Source organism: Pelodiscus sinensis, chromosome 11 (assembly GCF_049634645.1).
Source record: "Pelodiscus sinensis isolate JC-2024 chromosome 11, ASM4963464v1, whole genome shotgun sequence".
Classification (NCBI taxonomy): domain Eukaryota; kingdom Metazoa; phylum Chordata; order Testudines; family Trionychidae; genus Pelodiscus; species Pelodiscus sinensis.
The window spans coordinates 32,866,403-32,881,870 of record NC_134721.1 but is presented as its reverse complement, the minus strand read 5'-3'; the positions used below and the strand labels follow the sequence as shown (position 1 = coordinate 32,881,870).

Here is a 15,468-nt window from a genome sequence, read left to right as displayed (position 1 = left end):
CCAAGCCCGGCACAGCTTGGGTTTAAAAAAATACAAACTGAGATTCTGGAGCGCAAACTCGCGGTGTCAGAATGGGGGTGCTGCACCTCCCTGCATCCAATCTCCCTGTTTCCTGTGAATGTAGGCAGGAGAATTTCCCATTGCAACTCTGTCTACTCACAGGGGAGGGCACCTCCTGGAGGAAGAATCATAGAATAATAGGACTGGAAGGGACCTCGAGAGGTCATCGAGTCCAGCCCCCCGCCCTCAAGGCAGGACCAAGCTCCGTCTACACCATCCCTGACAGATGTCTATCTAACCTGCTCTTAAATATCTCCAGAGAGGGAGATTCCACCACCTCCCTTGGCAATTTATTCCAATATTTGACCACCCTGACAGTTAGGAATTTTTTCCTAATGTCCAATCTAAACCTCCCCTGCTGCACTTTAAGCCCATTACTCCTTGTCCTGTCCTTAGAAACCAAGAGGAACAAATTTTCTCCTTCCTCCTTGTGACACCTTTTTAGATATTTGAAAACCGCTATCATGTCCCCCCTTAATCTTCTTTTTTCCAAACTAAACAAGCCCAGTTCATGAAGCCTGGCTTCATAGGTCATGTTCTCTAGACCTTTAATCATTCTTGTCGCTCTTCTCTGGACCCTTTCCAATTTCTCCACATCTTTCTTGAAATGTGGCGCCCAGAACTGGACACAGTACTCCAGCTGAGGCCTAACTAGTGCAGAGTAGAGCGGCAGAATGACTTCACGAGTTTTGCTTACAACACACCTGTTGATACAACCTAGAATCATATTTGCTTTTTTTGCAACAGCATCACACTGTTGACTCATATTCAACTTGTGGTCCACTATGACCCCTAGATCCCTTTCCGCCATGCTCCTTCCTAGACAGTCGCTTCCCATCTTGTATGTATGGAACTGATTGTTCCTTCCTAAGTGGAGCACTTTGCATTTCTCTTTATTAAACCTCATCCTGTTTACCTCTGACCATTTCTCTAACTTGCTAAGGTCATTTTGAATTATGTCCCTATCCTCCAAAGAAGTTGCAACCCCACCCAGTTTGGTATCATCTGCAGACTTAATAAGCGTACTCTCTATCCCAATATCTACATCATTGATGAAGATATTGAACAGTACAGGTCCCAAAACAGACCCTTGAGGAACTCCACTTGTTAACCCTTTCCAGCAGGATTTAGAACCGTTAACAACAACTCTCTGACTACGGTTATCCAGCCAATTATGCACCCACCTTATCGTGGCCCTATCTACGTTATATTTGCCTAGTTTATCAATAAGAATATCATGCGAGACCGTATCAAATGCCTTACTAAAGTCTAGGTATATGACATCCACCGCTTCTCCCTTATCCACAAGGCTCGTTATCTTATCAAAGAAAGCTATCAGATTAGTTTGGCATGACTTGTTCTTCACAAACCCATGCTGGCTATTCCCTATCACTTTATTACCTTCCAAGTGAAGGCAAAGTTTCCGTCCATTTCTATAAACAGCAAGTTAATTCTTTAGTAAATGCAGATCCTGAAGGGTCAAACTTGGTGTTTATGGCATGTTTCAGCAGAAGCGTTAGAGCAGAGGGGGAGAGAGGGGCTGCTGACCCACAGGGGCTGCACAGGAGTGAGAAGTGGGTCCCGACTGAGAAGAAGAAAGAGACTCCCCACTTCTCCTCCCACACCAGAGCCTAGGGAGGCCCAGCCTAATAGATTGTGTGCGCTAGCCCTGCAGTGGAGCAGTGGGAGGGCTGGAGAGCCAGCACAAGTTCCCAATGCTGGGGGGGCAGGGCTGAATCTTGGGGGCTGGACTCAGGAAAGCTGGGGAGCTGCATCTGGCCTCCAGGCCTGAGGTCCCTCCCCTCCCCCCCATGCTTTAGATGCACTAATTAATATGGCCTTCCCCAACAGTGAGAGAGGTCCATATTATTTCCATTTTATAGATAGAGTAACTGAGGCATGGAGAGATGTGACATGACCATGTTCACAAAGGGAGTCTGTGTTGATCAAGATGGTCCATGTTTATCCAGGACTTACCATCTCCCTAAACACCTAAGGGGACTGGAAGTTGGCAGCCTGGTTTTGAAGGCTCTGTTTTAACTACACTTCTAGAGTGGGGAATACCCCAAAAGTCCTGATTTCCTGTTCCTCTGCTCTGTTTGACCACACATGTCCTTCTAGTAGCACTGTACACATAAAGTCCCATTGAAGATCAAGGCCCTGTCCCACTAGGCATTGCCCAGACACACTGTGAAGGACAGCCCTTGCCCCAACAAGATTACAGTCTAAGAAGACATAGTGGGGAAGCTGAGGCACAGAAAGGGAAAAGGGCCTGCTCAGGCTCACAGCGCAGGTCAGTGACAGAGCCAGGGATGGAAGCCAGGTCTCACGTCTTGGGACTAGATCTCAGGACTTAATGTGCCACTGATACGCAGTTGAGTTAAATTTGCAGAGCTAGCAGTTGGGCCTGATCTCTTTTATTTGCCGACTGAGCAAATAGCTGTAGTCAGAGACAATAAACATACCGCACACAATGGCCCCTTTCGTGTCCCTTTTGCAGAGCAAAACTGCACAGTAAACAGGCTTTTGGAAGAAACAAAGGAAACCAGGTTGAAAAGAAAACAGTAGATACAGTGTAGCCCAGGCCACTCACCTAATTTGCTTCCATTTGTAGCCCTTCTAATGTGCCCAGTGGGAGTTTACAACAAGCTTCTTATTACACTAACAACTGTGTGTCTCATAAAATTCCTTTAATCTTGAATTCCCCTGGGCACTTTGGAAATACGTAACTGGAATACAAGCTGCACGGCTGTTGCTTCCGCCGCTGCTGACATGTAGCTGTCTCTGGGGTGGAACGTAGCCGCGTGTTTGACTGTGATCTTACTGTGCATAGCTGGTGTTTGCTGGGCAGCTGAGCTGACCTTTGACTGAGATGAATGGTGCAGCTCACACCTCTCCAAGCTATTGTTCTAGTTCTCTGCGGGCTCAGCGGTGCGCAGCAATGAGGGGAACTCCTGGCACAATTTACCAAGGGCGGTGGTGGAGTCACTGTCCCTGGCAATTTTAAAATCAAGATCGGATGTATTCCTAAAAGCTCTGCTCTAGTTCAGCCAGCTGTTAATTCAAGGAATCCCTATGGCCTGTGTGTCCAAGAGGCCAGGCTAGATGCTCAAAGTGGTCCCTTCTGGCTTTGTCATCGCATTCGCCTCATTCACAGAGATGAATGGGGTAGCTGTTCACACCTCTTTGTGATTCTGCAGGTTCATCAGCCTAGGCAAAGCAATCTGAACACCTGCCCCCGACTGTGAACTCTGCTAGAGTTATATAAAGGTGGCTAACTGCCCTTCCTGTACTGATGTGCGCTGTGCTGCTATAAGCACTTTCATACTGGCATAACGGAGTCCATGCTAGAGCAGAGGATTGTAGTTTTAACTGTACCGGTAGAGCAGTACAGCCTTAGTGCAGGCCTATGCTACGGGACAATGCCGACCTCAGGCACATAACTCTACGTGAAGAGTATAGCTGGAGTTGATGTACCTTAGGTTGAGTTGCTAGGGGGTCTCCACTGTGGTGTATCGATGGGGAAAACTCTCATGATGACTCCCCTTAGGCTCCTCATTCTGGTAGAGTACCAGAGTCGACAGGAGAGTGATTGGTCCTCAATTTAGTGGGTCTTTACTAGACCCGCTAAATCAACCCCCAGTGGATAGATTGCCACAGCTCCAATCTCCCGGTAAGTGTAGACCTGCACTTTGTGCATGGGCTAGTTATGCAATCAGCTAGGAGTTGCACCCTTTTGCCTACATAGCAGTGTCAGCAAGCCCTCCAAAGCAGACACCTGTGTGGATAGAAGATGGCTTCTGTTGCCATAGGGTGTTCAGGGAGGTGGTGTCACTGGGCCGGCAGAAGAACCCCTGTCTGCTTACACTGCATCTCTACTATGGGCTTTACTGGCACAGCGATCCTAGTGTAACTGTTCTGGCAAAGCATTTGGAGTATGAACAAGCCCATAGTCTTTCTGTGTTGTGAAAATAGCTTAACCCTTAACTCCTTGCCTCATGGGGGCATATGTCCAATTAAAGTGGGCAAGAGGTTTAAATGAGCACCCCGATAAAAGTACCCAAGGATTTTAGCTAGCAAAAAAACTGGTGCCTGCTCATCGCATCATATCTGCTCTGATTCAATTGCAGATGACAGCTTGGTGAAAGAGTCTGGACAGCAGGGAATCTTGGCAACAGTTAACTCCGCAAAGATCAGGTTCAAGCCACCTGCTGTGTTTGACCTACATAGCAAAGGCCAAAAGTTAACTTCTCTTTAATTTTATTCAGTGCTGAGAGCTAAGCAGTAGATACCCAAGTGAGAAAGTCTAAGTTGCATTGCTGCACGGCTGTATTCAATGGAATGAGCTTTTCCGCCCTGTAAATTAGGTAACTGGGTCCTTCCCCATGTCCTTCTAAGCTCAGCAGAGCCATGTGTAACTTGATCTAATACCTAATGCATGCTGTCTCGTGAGCCAGAGAATGGACTGGAAAATTGAATTGCACAGGGGGTGAATTGCACAGGGGGTGAAAGGTTCCAGTGGATTTTTTAAAAAGTTCAAAGATTGAATCTCTATTAGAAATAGTGCCATGGAGCCTCATGGGAGCTGTAGTTCACGTTTCAGTTCTCCTCTACATGCTGAGCACTCTACATCTGCTTACTATATCTACCATGGTTTCCCCTCTTGGGGAGGCCATGGCCATGCGGCATCATGAAGGGTGTGATGGCCCAGAGAAGAGAATGGGCACATGAGGAATCCATGTTAACAGCTACTATGAATTTAAAGGGACAGTCTACTCTTGAAAATGACATGTACCTTGGTGTCAGCTGTGCTGGCTTGAGTTCTGAAGTTTCTCTGCACTATCCAGCTATGGCATGGGGAGCTGCAGTCTGTTCTTGCTCCTGCATTGAAAGAGTTCACCAATTCCCTATTAGAGGATCGAATAGAGATGCCTGCACTGAAAGTGAAGGGGAGAGTCCTGCCAGGACTCTGGGGTGGTAGTTATGCAGAAGAAAGGAAGAACCCATTTTAATAATGCCCCTGGTTGAGTGAACCTGGGACCTCTAGACCTTAAAGCACAAGTTGGATTTTAAAGAATAACAGGGGGCTGCATCCTCTGCTTACTAGGCTTGCCTACCCCCTCTCTCTGGCCACTTTCACTTTGCTGAGGGAGCCTGTTGATGCTGATCACGTCATTCTGTCGTGATGTCATTCTGTCGTCCGCCAGGAAAAGCTTATATATATATATATGTATATGTATATGTATATGTATATGTATATGTATATGTGTATGTATGTATGTATAGATTTGAAGCTTGCAGCTTGTAACCTCAAAAGGGAGAGTCCTGGTTGGATTGGTCCCTGACCTGGGTAAAAGCTCTTGCAATCTGGAAATAGTTAAGAGCCACGTAGCCAAAGAACCACTAGACTAGAGCTCCGAGGCTCTAACTTCTAGACATACTTTGGCCACTAGAGAGAGACAAAGAATCATGCAGCATTACCTAGACTAGAGCAAGAAAGAGCGTTTATCAGAATTTTTTTATGTGGAAAGATTTTGGTGAACAATAGAGTTGTCAAAACTGAACACTTCACAGGAAATGTCCATTTGAATGAAAAACGTTTGGTTTGCCCTGCAGGGAATTTCATCTCAAGTCAAGGTTTGAAAAGAAAAAACAGTAGTTTTGCCTTAAAATCTCATTTTATTTTTTAAAACTGTTAATTAAAAGCAAATGAAAATGTTATCTCAGTTGAAATGAGAATTGAGGGGTTTTTTTTGTTTTGTTTTGACTTAAACTCCAGCTAGGTGTGTTTGTTTTTAAAAATCATAAACCCTTAAAATGATACTTTAATCAAAATATTGATTAGAAACAAGTTTTTTTGTGTAAAATGTCATTATGATTGAAACCAAAACTCCAAACAGACAGAAAGTCAAACATCCCCACCAAAATAACCCCCAAACCCAGAAGAAACAAGTCTGAAACAAAATGATTCATAATACATATTTTAACTTAAAATGTCATTTCATTTTTCCATTAAAAATCCTCACAAGACAAAATGATGCTATCTGGTTGAAATGTCAAGTAGAGAAAATAATTTTGTTTAAATTGTTTTGTTTTTTGTTTAATCCTCCCCCAAAATGAAAAGATGCTTTAATCAAAATGGGGACTGGAAACAAAAGATTTTTTTTCATGCTGACTTAAAACGTTGGTCAGTAATAACTGTTTATTAAGGCAAAATTGTGAGACAATGTTAACATGCTACATCATACGTTGATTATTCAAGATCTGGTTAAAAAACCTGGCTAAAGATTCTGGCTTGCCATCCCCCTCTGAGTATGCTGAAAAGGGTGGCCACATTTCTTAATAAGAGTCGCAGTCTTTTTTTTAAAAAACAAACAAAAATGTGAGTTGACACATGTTTATTTTGAAGTGGTTTTCAGAACTTCAGCTAGATAGTCCAGATTCCCCTCCCCGCCCCCCCCCCCCCCCGGACCGTTTTTGGAGTATTTCAGACTAACTACAATGTATGGGCTTGATAGATGGGTATCAGGGCTTGTGGTATGCAGGAGGTCAGACTGGTTGACCAGATGGTCCCTTCTGGCCTTAGATCTGTGAAACTATGTAAAGACTTTTTTGTCTGACGTTCCTTGAGGGGAAAATATCATTGTTTTTTCCCACCAGTTTGTAGTAATGCAGATGGGAAGGGAATACAAATGGGTCAACCCAACCCCATGTTAAATGAAATAAAAAACAATTATTGTGTCTTTCTGTTGTAGGAGCGAAGATGGCTAGAAAGAGAAAGGTCTAGAGGAGACGAGTGGCAGGGTGAGGGATGCTTCTAGAGAGACTTCACTGAAGGAGGAGGAATAGAAAAGAAGAGGAGGAAAAAAAAAGGCAGATGTTAGAAAAATACAGTGAGTGACTGATCTGCTAGGTGTAATCAACCATGATTGAAAAATGCAGTCTTTCAACGGGAGACCAAGGTAACTATTAGTTTGTAATTAAGTGAATTAACATTAGTCTCTCCTGCCTCACTGAGGGCATGTGTACACTGTGGCTGGGGGGTGTGCACCCCTGCGTGGGGAGCCCGTCACGTAAGTGCTCTGAGCTAGTGTGAGAGAGGCTGTGGCTGCACGGGCAGCTGCTCAGGTGAGCCACCCACATAGGTAACCGAAGGGTTGGGTGATTTGGTCCCAGGCGGCTAGGCCAAGCCAATGCTCATGCTGCCACGGCCACATATCTCCTTCTAATGCCTTACCGTGAGCAGAACTAACATGCGTAGACTTGCCTGCTCCCAGAACCTCCCAGCTGCAAAGTAGAGTTCCTGCTGTCATTTCTGCAGCAAACTTCAGGGGCTGCTGCTGTTTCAGATTGATTTATTATTTGTCACTGGGAGCTGTTTCAACTGATTCAGCGTAAGAGCAGTTCACACAGGGAGCTAATCCGGAATGGTTAATCTGCTTTATATTCACAGTTAAATTGTTTGAACTCCTCTATAGTTTCCCTGAAGCCAGGCTGACTAGGAGCTTCCTCTAGCCTGGTGCAATCTTTGAGTTTCCTTTTACTGCTCCAGTGGCCTCTTCAGCCCCCTGCTTAAAACTTGCCAATCACTTGCTCTGGAATTCCAGCAAACAGCCTGCAGGCAGTTCCATTGAGAGGGGATTACCTAGGAGGCAGGTAAATAGGCCACCTACCAGTCTTATGCAGCACTCTGAGCCACAGGCTGATTGCCTTTGGTCTCACGCTGAGAAAGGTAGAACTCAGCATTGGATCAACTTGCAGCCTTGGCAGAGGTAAGAGGTTGGGGAGGGGGGATGCTTTGTGGGACTGGGCGCAGTTTGATTTCCCTTGGTGTTGCTTGGGCCTTTGCAACATGCAAAACGTGGCCCCTCTTGCCCACAAGCTGCCTGTAAATGTGCATCCACAAGCCCTTGTCTTGACTGGGATAGGAGGTCAAGTTTAGATCTGCTCTGCTAACATGCTAGCTCAACCCAGTCTAACCCCAGCCTATCCTCTTGAGCAGATGTAAGATTAAAACCTTTTCTCTCAAGTTTGACTAGTCAGATTGTTGCCTAAAATCCTGCTACATGTGCTAACCTCTTTCCCTAGCATGGGCAGTAGCTGAGGCTTAGCTAGCACGTTTTAGTGAAGCCCAGCTTTCATCCTAGCCTGCTCAAGGCCGGTAAAGAAACTTGGGTGCTAGAAAGCCATTTCCAGGATGAATAATTTGCAGATTTTAAGCAGGGGATGAGAGAACGGTAAAAGGTCACCAAAAGACTTTATCTGGTCATTAGAGGAAGCTCCATGTTAACCCAACTAGAGGGAAATATGGGGTGTCTTGCTGCTCTCCATGATTACTTTTCAGTCAATACTCAGTTCTTCTACTTGGGTTTGGTAGCTGGAAATGTTCTAAAGTATAAGGATGGTCCAGCATCTGGGACCTGTCTGATGTGGTGCAGGTCCCTGCTCTGCCAAAGATTTCCTGTGTGACCTTGGTCAAATTGCTTAGCTTGTCTGCCTCAGTTTGGCAGTCTGTAAAATGGGGATAATTACTTGCTAAGATGAACATTGGAAGTGTGTGTGTTGCAGTGGTGAACTGGTGCTTTTCTGTCACTGCCATTGTGAACCAAGGCAAGATTTATTGTTTGGAGAATAGCCTAAAAACCCAAATGTGGAGGTCTGCAGCAGGAGGGCCATGGCTCAGTGCTATGTGTTTGGTTCTGGGGTCCACACTTTGTGGATTGGAGAGGCTGCAGACGAGCCACAAGAAAGATTCATGGCCTGGAAAACAAAGGGAAGACTCATCTAGAGGGGGACGTAGACCTGAATTGCTAGAGCACAGTAGTAGCTCAGCAACTAAAGGAGCCCCATCGGTGTAGCTTATCCGAGCCAAAGCTAAGAGGTGGTTTGGTCCCAGTCTACAAGCACCTCCATGAGGAGGAGATCTCTGATGGCAGTGGCTCTTTTTTGTCCAGCAAGCAAAAGCAGAACAAGATCCAGTAGCTGGAGATTTGGTCCCAGATGGATCCACAAAGGCCTCTTGAGCCCGGTGACTGAAGTCCAGGACTCCTGGGTTCTGTTTCTGACTGGCTGTGTGGCCTTGGGAGAGCTCACTTTGTGGATCTGTCCTGAAGAGCAGAGGGATGGTGCAATGATTAGGGCATTGATCCAGGACACCTGGGTTCTTTCAATTCCCTGCTCTGCGACAGGCAGGTCATTTAATCACTCCCTGCCTCTGTTTCCCCATCTGTATAAGGGGGAGAGTGATGCCTACCATTGCAGATATCCCCCCCCTCACCCCGAGTGTCTATACATAGTTTGCACAATCTTATAAAGTGCTTGATGGTTTCAGTTCTCCGCCCGCCTCTCAGATCACCCAGTGACAAGCTAGAAACCCCCTGCAGCCATGGGGGAATTGGGTGTGGGCTGGGTTCCAGACATGCCTCAGACCTTGTGTACCTAGGTCAGCACAGCCACAGTGCTCCAGGGAAGACAGGAGGACCTTAGCTCCTAACAAGGTGAGAACACAATTCATTCTTTGCCCTTTCAGCCATGCTGCAGCCAGTAGGTTCAAGTGCTGTTTTGGGCTGTGCAGATTCGGGGAGACATTGTTCTGGGGTAGCTTAATGACTGTTCCTTGTTTTGTAAGTTTTTCTGCTTTGAAAGTGGGGCCCTGGCTGGGGTCTGTGCTGCACCCAGCACAATGGGGCCTTGAGGCAGCACTGTAATAGGAATAACCACCAATTACATCTACTCTTGTTTTCCTGAAGCTAATGCCTCATGCCACAAGCTGCTGGCTTTCCCAGTGGCTGGTTATCTTTTCTACAGAGCTGCCAGTAGCAGTGTTGTGGGTGGTCAGCTCAACAGGGCAGTGGGCACTACCATTGCAAGACAGGCAGTAGTACTGCATTGTTGGAGGCACCCCTTGGACTGCCTCCAGCATGGGAACTGCTCTTAGAATTTTTATTCTATGATGCCAACAGGCTGTTAACCCAGACAGGGGCCTGCTTTGTGCCAGGTGCTGCACAGACACATGGTGAGAGACAGTCCCCGGGCTGAAGAGCTCATTGCCTGAAATGACAGCAGGCCATCCTGCAGACTGAAGGTATTACCCAAGGCCAGCAGCAGAGCGGGGACTAAAACCCAGGTTCCAGGCTGCCAGCTCAGTGCCCTGCCCACTAGACCATGCTGTGCTTTGCGTGGGGCTTGGGATATTGACCATTTGTGCCACACAACAGGCGGTGTCAGGACTGTAGCAGGCCTCCTGCCCCCAATGCAGCAGGATAAAGCAGTTAGCTACAGAGCTGAGGAGGGGTTTATAAAATGTCAGGGACAGAGCTGTATTTGGGTGATCAGGCTTCCTAGGCCACAGGGCACCATGTCCTGCTTTCTACTGATCATTGTTTATCTTCCATGACAGTCTAGGAGCCCCAGTCACTGATCAGGGCCCTCTCCTGCTGGTGCTGTGCAGGCCCTGCCTAAGATGATGAGGTCCCTGCTGGGCTAGGCACTTAACCACAATCCCTTCCTTACCAATCTGTGTGTATTTTGGCTTCTGATAGCTATAGGTTAAGTCTTTCATTGAAATTTGTACCACATGCCTTGTGCCTCTGTTTGCTAGGTGTGGACACGTGCCTTCTTTATTGGTGAGTGCCCAGTACAAATAGCTCTGTGGCTGATTTATTATTAACTGTAGAGAACCATCAGTGACTCATGGCAAAGCTTGGGAGATCCTCCCACAGTGCTTGGCTTTTTGACTATGAACAAGTCTGTTCCACCCCTGAGAATGAAGCACTTAAACCACGTGGCCGCTAGGGGGAAGCAGCACAACTTGGGAACAGTAAGATCCAGTGAGGAAAAAGCACAGGTGCCCTGGTGGCCACTCCAGCCACAGGAATCACAGCTGAAATGTGAGAGAGCATCAATTCAGTGTGGATGCTTTCTTCCAAAAAAGCAGATTGCTTTGCCAATGTGCTTTGGCAGAGTGGACACGCTCGTTCAGAAGACATTTTTTCGGAAGAGCTCTTCCGGAAGAAGCCTGCAGGACAGATGAAGCCTGGCTCAGACCAATAGTCCATCTAGCCCAGTAATGGGCTTCCAACAGTGGCCAATGCCAGGTGCCCCAGAGGGGATGATCAAAACAGGCAGTCATCAGGTGATCCATCCCCTGTTGCCCTTGGCAAAAGTGGCCCTGGGCAAATCCTTTCCCTTCTTGGTGGCTCTGCTCCTCCTCTCTCCCCAAAACTTCTTGTCTCTCTTGAGACATGGGATTCTTGGGCAAATCCCTTCCCCTTTCTATGCCTCAGTTCCCCCTGCCACATTTCATTTCTTGAGACCATGGGTGGAGAGTGACCCCCCTGGCTTGGGGAAGCTAGTCTGTTCCTCAAGCCTTCGGCACCCACCAGAACCCAGCCCTGGTGTGGCTGCTGGTCTCTGCCCAGCATCTCCAACCTCTGCCCCTACTGTGTCCACTGTCCCTTGCTCCGGTCCAGCACCCCTACCTCCCATAGCCTTAGAGCGCTGGGCAGCTTGGCCCTAGTCCTTGGAGACCCAGCAGCATGGCTCTAGCCTCCCCAGGTCACCTGGCCTGACCCCCAGCTTGTCCCGGCCTGGAAGGCCACCTGCCAAACTGCCAGCCTCAGCACAGGTCAGGCACTGGAAGGTTGGCCCTGGGAGCGCGTTGTGGCCCCCAGCCTGCCTGTCGGAACAGGAACAGCAGGAGAGGGCCTGTAGGTGGAGCAGGGGCAAAGACGCATCAGGCTGTGGGGAAGACAGAGCCTCTGTGCCTGGATACCGGCCGCCTGTGCTTTAGATTGTCAGCTTGTGAGGGGAAAGAATGTCTTCCTGTGGACTCCTGCAGCACAATGAGGGTGGGGGTCCCAGGCTCAGTCAGGGTCTGTGCAGCGCTTGGCGTCATATGCTCCTGTTCTCCGCTGGGGTCTGTGTCATGCCCGTGCACAGGGCGCCCAGCTCTGTCAGAGCCTAAAAGCATAAATAACGGTGCCACCCCAGGGGATATCAGTTAATCACAGTAGCTATGGAAGTTATTTAGGGGCACACAGCGGCCACACACTTGTCTGACTCTATTGCCTTCTATTGTCAGCAGATTAGAAGGAAAGTCATTTCCCCTAAATCGCAGAGCCACAAATTTCAAGGCTGGAGCGGAACTGACAGAAGCCCAGCCAGAGTGCAGTTTCCTTTGGCAGCACCTTGTGGCTGGTCATGTTCCCTGTTTTCTCTGTCTGTGGTTACGCTGATGATGTTCCACATGGTGTGACACAGAAGGATGCACCGCAGCTCAGATTTTCAACAGCGAATAAGGAATTGTAGGATGATCTGATTCCCATTTCACTGTAATGAGCATCGAGTCTCCAAATCCCCCAGGCTCTTTGGAGAAGCATCAGCCTTAAAGCAAGAAAATGCAGCTGTAAACAGAGCACAAATGGGTAGAGGGCTGATGCATCTTAACCCATTGCTCCTGAAGTAGATGAGATTTGCCAGCTGACTCTGCCCCTCTAATACATGACTTGGGTTCTGATCAAATCACTCAGTGATTGAATTAAAGGTGGAGTCCTGTGTGCTGGACATGTTTTACTCCCCCGTTTCCCTCCTCTCTCCCCCCCCCCCCCCCCCCCCGCTCTGCTGGAGAACAGCTCCCTTTTGTTTGCAGCTTGCAAAATGGCCTATTGATGGTATTAGCAGTAAAAGTTGCTGGTAGTAGCCCCATGAGCAGTGGCTGCCTTACAAAGAAGAGGGCTTACTTCCAGGGGCTTTGATCCAGTTGGGTTAGTTAGTGTTTGCCCAATTTATCTGGGGGAAATGCTTGTGCACAAGGATTCATGGGAGGCAGGGTTATCTAGTGGTAAGTCAGGCACTGGACTATGAGTTAGGATACCTGGGTTCTATTCTTGGCTCTCCCACTAACCTTGGACAGATCTCTTCCACTCTTTCTGCTCAGTTTCCCCTTCCACCCTTCCTCTATTTACACTGTGAGCTCTTTGGGCTGGGGTCCGTCTCTTCCTAGGTATCTGTGCAGTGCCTGGTAAAGTGGGGGTCTTGATCTTGGTCAAGGTCTGTGCAGCCACCTGCATGACAAGGACTGTGATTTCAGCGAGTGTGTCGAAGGGTTACTGTAATACACACACGAAAATCTGCTAAATCTTGTTCTATGCTGAATTTTCTCCCAGCAGACTGGCACAGGTCCAGTTCTTCCAATGGGATGCCAGCTGCCCTTTAAATATCTCTTCCCCTTTAAATCTCTCTCTCTTCAGTGGTCTCCACTAATCTTGGGTCTCTGTCTGGTTCTTTCAGCATTATTTGCCAATGCTTCAGTAAAATTCACTTTATTTCTCTCTGAGTGATGGGAGTAGAGAATGGATTACTTGTGTCTGTCTCTGTATCCCAGCATTCATTTCATGGATAAATACCAGCTCTGGGTATTTTCCAAATGTGGAGGGACGTGAGGCTCTGGCTAGGTGACATCTCAATATAAATGTTCTCCAGAAAACATGCCTTACAGTGATTGCAGGAGCTGAATCTCTTTAGCTTAGCAAAGAGGAGATTAAGGTTGTGGGTAACTTGATCACAATCTCTAAATACCTAGATGGGGATCAGAAATGTGATCATCTAACTGGCCTACAAAACACAGTCATAAAGCAGCCCTGGATTAATTCTGGTGGAATTAATCTGAATTAAAGATCACAATCTCTTGCCAGGGCTCTTCACATTAGCCAACAAAGTTCTAACAGGACCCAATGGCTGATTGCTGGAGCTGGACAAATTCATAGGTGAGTAAGCCACACATTTTTACTAGCGAGGGTGATTAACCATGGGGACAACTTCCCAAGGGCTCTGGTGGATTTCCGTTGCTGGCACAATTTTAAAATCAAGATTAGATGTTTTTCTGAAAGATCTGCTCCAGACAGATCTTTAATTCAGATTAATTCCACCAGAATTAATCCAGGGCTGCTTTATGACTGTGTTTTGTAGGCCAGTTAGATGATCACAGTTGACCCTTCTGTTCTCCGTTTTCATTGGCAAACACCCACCAAATACCATTCACTGCTCTGCTCTATGCAACTGTGGACGCAGTTGGGTATAAAAGTTCTTAGACTGCGATGGCTGGTGCCTGTACAGTAAAGGGAATGAGCTGTACTGGTACAAGGCGCCTTTACACTGATATAACTGTGTCCACAGCAGGGACATTAAATATCGGTTAATTGAATAGTCCGTTAACCTCATGAATTCTTATTGGTTAGTCGACTATTCTATAGTCCCCGGATAGCCCTTGTCCAGGGGGGAGGAGAGGGGTCTGAGCTGGAACTGAGCTGGGCTGCCTGCCTGCCTGGCTCCTAATACACTTTAAATGCAGAGCCGAAGCGGGGGTAGGTCCAGGACCCTGTGGCAAGCTGGGACTGAACTGGGCTGCTGGCCAGCCTGCTAAAAAATGTCCTGGCAAGCGGTGGGGGGGAAATGAGTGTCGTCTATAGCATTAACCTATAAGCTTTTGCTTATCGGTTAATCGACTATACTGTTACATCCCTAGTCCACAGTAGGGGTTGTACTAGATCACTCCCCTTCAGTCAGTGGCATTCTATCCGTATGACAAGAGGGGTGCACGCTTAACAGTTTCTGTCAGCAGAGCTCACTACACATATCATGGGCTCCTTGCATCCCTCCACTTCCATCCCCCAAACACGCACACTCTCTCTTAGGGAACCCCTGCACTCCAGATATGTCCTTCATGTTAAGGACTTTTTGTACACTCTATTCCATCTCCCCTCATATCAGGATCTCTTGCCAGGAGCTTTGTGTGTGACCCCCATTTTGCCCTGAGCTGCATTCTAGGGTCCTCTTTTGCCCATACCAGCCTAGCAGTTCCCAGAAATTTGGAATTGATTGGATTTGGTGGCCCACTTATCGTGTTATAGGCAGACAAAGAACTGCCATCGAATTTAGTGTGAGATTTGGCAAGTTTGGCCAAAGGTATCTGTGCAGACAAGCCCTTGGTCTCTAAGGGTATGTCTACACTACAGAGTTAGTTCGAACTAACGGACGTTAGTTTGAACTAACTTTCATAGGCGCTACACTAGCGCTCTGCTAGTTCGAACTTAATTCGAACTAGCGGAGCGCTTATTTCGAACTAGGAAAACCTCATTTTACGAGGATTAAGCCTAGTTCGAACTAGCTAGTTCGAATTAAGGGGTGTGTAGCCCCTTAATTCGAACTAGTGGGAGGCTAGCCCTCCCCAGCTTTCCCTGGTGGCCACTCTGGCCAACACCAGGGAAACTCGTCTGCCCCCCTCCCGGCCCCGGACCCCTTAAAGGGGCATGGGCTGGCTACGGTGCCCGTGCCAGGTGCAAGCCTGCCAGCACCCAGCCAGCAGACCCTGCACCTGGCACGGATCGAGCCAGCCACCCGATGCCCCCC

At 47.6% G+C, this 15,468-nt stretch overlaps 1 protein-coding gene across 9 annotated transcripts in view; it reads left to right on the top strand.

Moving 5' to 3' along the window:
* Positions 1-15,468, top strand: part of PC (pyruvate carboxylase) — a 238,139-nt gene that overhangs the window by 48,615 nt on the left and 174,056 nt on the right. For 3 of the 9 annotated variants that reach the window (XM_075939025.1, XM_075939019.1, XM_075939023.1), the window contains one exon: positions 6,816-7,022. The exons of 5 other annotated variants lie outside the window; for them this stretch is intronic. The gene's annotated coding sequence lies outside the window, so the exon portion shown is untranslated. Of the gene's footprint in view, positions 1-6,815; positions 7,023-7,698; positions 7,833-15,468 lie in introns of those variants that run through there. One more of the 9 variants, XM_075939027.1, reaches the window with a different exon arrangement.